A 4,886-nucleotide genomic window follows, 5' to 3' on the forward strand; every position below is an offset into this window, starting at 1 on the left:
GAATTTTGCCAGTTTCTTTTTTGACGCAGCTGCTAGAAAAGTTAAAATTACACGTGACTTGCATTATATGTCTGCTAGACAGTGGGGCTCTAGAACAGTTTCGAAGGAAACCTCATAGGTGGCCCAGCATGCCTGGAGGCCAGATGGTGCTGCTGAGCCTGGGCCCAGACATTGATTTGGAAGAGTGGTTCTCATAGTTTGATCCCCAAAACAGCATCATGAGCATCACCCAGGAATTCTGGGGCTCCACCCAAGACCTACTCAATCAGAAACTCTAAGGGTAGCCCAGCAGCCTGTGTTTAGCAGGCTCTGCAGGGGATTCTGATGCAGTGCAGGCTTGAGAAGCACTAGTTCAGGGGGCCAGTTCACTGTCCCTCAGACAGTTGGAGGGCCGGACTATAGTTTAAAAAAAAACTATGAACAAATTCCTATGCACACCGCACATATCTTATTTTGAAATAAAAAAAACAAAACGGGAACAAATACAATATTTGTATTTGCATGTGGCCCACGGGCTGTAGTTTGAGGACCCCTGCACTAGTTTAAAGGTATGAGAAGCACTATTAAAGCCACAGGGGAAGAGGCTGAGACTCACCCAAGGTAGGACCTGCCTTAACTCACTGGCTTGGAACTGTTGCAGGTAAACTGAACAGGATGGCAAGGGCTGGACTGCGGAGACCAGAACTCACGGGGGCTGAGAGGTAGGGAGGCTGAGAGTGGGTGATGGCAGCAGAAAAATGCATAAGGGGGAAAAGCTGATTCCAGAAGGATACAAACATAATACCATGTACATGAAGTCTAAAACCATGCAAACTGATCACCATACATTGATTGTGGATACAAGTATCAGGAGTAAAAAGCATGCTCATGGGAGCTGTGTACCAATGTGGCAAGTGCAACAGCATGTGTGGGAAAGATAAAACACTTCATTTAGGATGATGGTTATGTCTTGGAGAAAGAAAGGGAAGGGGATCTTGCTGAGGAGGCTTCAACAGTGGGCTTCAACTTAAGAAATGTAATGTTACATATCTAAAGCTTGGCGGCACATACATAGATGTTCATAGTATTATTCCCTATATCTTTGTGTAAGTCTGAGGTATTTCTTAATAAAAATGAGAAAAATAAAAAGAGGAAAGGGAGAGAATGTGTTTAATCTGTGGACTCTGTCTAAAGGGGGAAAAGGTGGAGTCCTATTTGACCAAAGCATCAGAGAAGGGGCAGAGAGGGCTCTTGCAGTTGAAACTAGACAGCCTCATTTTGCATTTAGTTAAGGTTTCCTAAGCGCTTTCTTGATTGCACTGATACCTTCTCTTATATTCTATGGTAGCACATCTCATATTCTAACTTATATTGTCATTCTTTAATTGAGGTGAAATTTACATAAAACTAACCATTTAAAAGTGAGCAATTCAGTGACAATCACAATTTTGTGCATCCATCAACTCTTTAGTTCCAAAATATTTCCATCAGTCCAAAACCCTGTTCCCATTAGTCATTCTCCATCTCCCCATCTCCCCATCCCCCCAGCCTCTGACAACCATCAATCTGTTTTACACCTCCTTGAATTTACCTATTATTGGACATATTATATAAATAAAATCATATAGCTGACCTTTTGTGTCTGGTTTCTTTCACTTAGCATAATGTTTTCAAGATTCAGCCACACTGTAGCATATATTTGTACTTCATTCCTTTTTACAGCTTAATAATATTCTATTGTATGCATGAACCTCCATTTGTTTATCCATTTTTCTGTTAAAGCAAAGCAGACTTCACATGCCCACAATTACTTTTTGTGTGTCGAAAGGGGGTGGCACCTGAGGACGCGGCTGTCTTTTTGAATCAGAAGCTCCCGACTGCTCTGAACTCCGGTTCCTGGAAGTCTCTGGGGACCCAGGACTCATACGGGGAGAGGCTGGTCTATCAGGTGGCTGCGGGCGACCTTGAGGGCGGCTTTCCCTCAGAGGTGCTTGCAGCCGTTACAGGGACACTGAGACGAGCGTCTCTGGGCGTGGAGAATCACCATAACTGCTTTCTCCGCCCTTTGACTCCCTGAGACCCCACCCCACCCAGGCTGCAGCAGAGGCTTTTGCATGTGAATGTACCTAACTACAGCCCAGCCAGGCAGACCCGGAACTTCCAAGAGAAGGCCCAAGGCCCCGCAGCGGCTTGCATTGCTTCACAGCTGAGCCTCTTCGTGGCTCCTGCTGTGTGGCCTCAGGCAGGGGCTGAATTAGCACCTCCTTAGATCCAGGAACCACTGTACCCAGTGGTCAGAGGGGGACCATTCTCCCACTTCAGACACAGCTGATTCCCACAGCCAATTGGCCTGGAGGTCAATTCCTCACAGTGATCCTACAACAACCAAGGCACCAAGAGTGCACCAAGAGTGTCCACCCCAGGTAACTGGGGAGGCTGAGCCACTGGGCCCTACAGGACACCTGGCGCACAGGGCCACTCTATCAACACAGGGAAGCAGCCAAAATGCGGAGACAAAGAAACAGATCACAAATGGCAGAAACGGAGGAAAGCAAACGACTGGATATAGAGTTCAAGGCCACGTTTATAAGGTTTTTCAAGAATTTTATGGAAACCGCCGATAAATTTAATGAATCCCTCATGGAGTATAGTGAGACCATGGAGGACATGAAAAAGGACCAACTAGAAATTAAGCATACACTGACTGAAATAAAGAATAATTTACAGAGATCCAACAGCAGACAAGAGGATCCCAAGAATCAAGTCAAAGATTTGAAATACAAAGAAACAAAAAATACCCAACCGAAAAAGAAAAAAGAAAAGAGATTCAAAAAATATGAAGATAGTGTAAGGAACCTCTGGGACAACTTCAAGCGTACCAACATCAGAATTATAGGGGTACCAGAAGGAGAGAGAGGGCAAGATATTGAAAACCTTTTTGAAGAAATAATGACAGAAAACTTCCCCCACCTGGTGAAAGAAATGGACCTACAAGTCCAGGAAGTGCAGAGAACCCCAAACAAAAGGAATCCAAAGAGGACCACACCAAGACACATCATAATTAAAATGCCAAGAGCAAAAGATAAAGAGAGAATCTTAAAAGCAGCAAGAGAAAGACAGTCAGTTACCTACAAGGGAGTACCCATTCGACTGTCAGCTGATTTCTCAACAGAAACCATGCAGGCCAGAAGAGAGTGGCAAGAAATATTCAAAGAGATGAATAGCAAGAACCTGCAACCAAGATTACTTTATCCAGCAAAGCTATCATTCAGAATGGAAGGTCAGATAAAGAGCTTCACGGATAAGAAAAAGCTAAAGGAGTTCATCACCACCAAACCAGCATTATATGAAATGCTGAAAGGTATTCTTTAAGAAGAGGAAGAAGAAAAAAGAACTCTTACCATTTGCCACAGCATCGATGGAACTGGAGAGCGGATAAATACCACAGGATCTCACTCATTTGTGCAATATAATGAATAACATAAACTGATGAACAAGGACTGATCCAGAGACGGAGAGGCATTGATTGGACTGTCGGGCCTTGGAGGGAAGGTAGGGGAGGGTGGGGGCAAGGGGGAAAGATCAACCAAAGGACTTATATGCAAGCATATAGGCCTAACCAATGGACACAGACAACGGGGGGGGGGGGTGAGGGGATGAGCGGGGGGGGGGGTAGAGGGTACACATATGTAATATCTTAATCAATAAAAAATATTAAAAAAATGTATTATGTATTCCTTATGGCTGGAACCACATGGTGAAACAGTGAGACACAGGCTCCTTGTCATCATTACCTAAAATGAAAGGGCAGGCCAGTAGACATTTTTTCCATATAGTGTGATTTGAGCACCTTCAAATTGTTTTTGATTTTTCAGTGCTTACATTGTATACTAGTGAGCTGATAGTATAGTCTTGCTCTTAGACCCAGGCAAGAGGAATTTCTGTCCTGAGCTCCGTGCTTTGGAGTCCCCACTTTTGTCCTCTTCCAACCATGCCCCTCCCTACAGGGCCAGGAGCCCAGCCCCTGGAACAAGGGGTGTGCCCCTGCTAGCCCATGTTTCAGGTACCTGGCACCCCTTTACCTCCCAAGTCTGCTGCCAGGGCCTGTGTACTTCTCCTGGAGCTGTCCTTGGAAGGGCTGACTACATTGCTGGGATTTGTGCTCCCAGGCCTAGGGGGTGGTAGTATATGCCCAGAACTGGGGATGGGTCTGGTCTAGGTGATTGGGAAGGGGGGCAGCTCTTCCTACACCATTGGAGCAGGACTTAGGGGAGTCAGAATTCTAAATCCCAGCTTGGCTTTTCAGGGGTTATGAAGGTACATTTGTCATAAAGAAGATACAACTTACTTTACTTAATGGTTTATTTGTTATTTTAAATATTTTCATGCATATGGGTATGAGGGTCCCTAATTGATCTCTTTTTCTGAACCCAAAAAATTTTACAAATGCTTCAGAAGGGCCAGGTTAAATATCTGATCTATCACCCCTTCCCTTGATTACTCCATGTTGCAAGTTGTTACCTAAGCACAGCAGGGCCCTTTCCTTTTGATAGTGGCTTGTTCTAATAGCCCATATTGCTTTAGGACTTGGACCCAGTCCCTTGGGCAGGCTGGAGTACCAGCATCTTGCCCCCTCCCCCACATACACACTCATCCCCATCAGCATTCTTTCTCCTACCAGTCTCTTTGCTCCCCAGGTGTTTACACAGATGAGCACCTCTTCTTCAATACCACCTTCCCCTGTACAAATACCCAACTGGAGGCCATCAGCTTGGTCAGGCACAACTTGGTTATGCCATACACAACTTCTTAAGATAATTCTGCTTCTCCGATAACCCTCTGGTCTGAACAGTCAATATTTTACTTGATTTCCTTCCCCATGTGACAGACATAGACAACTACAGAAC

The sequence above is a fragment of the Myotis nattereri genome (genome assembly GCF_964212035.1).
Source record: "Myotis nattereri genome assembly, chromosome: X".
Lineage (NCBI taxonomy): Eukaryota > Metazoa > Chordata > Mammalia > Chiroptera > Vespertilionidae > Myotis > Myotis nattereri.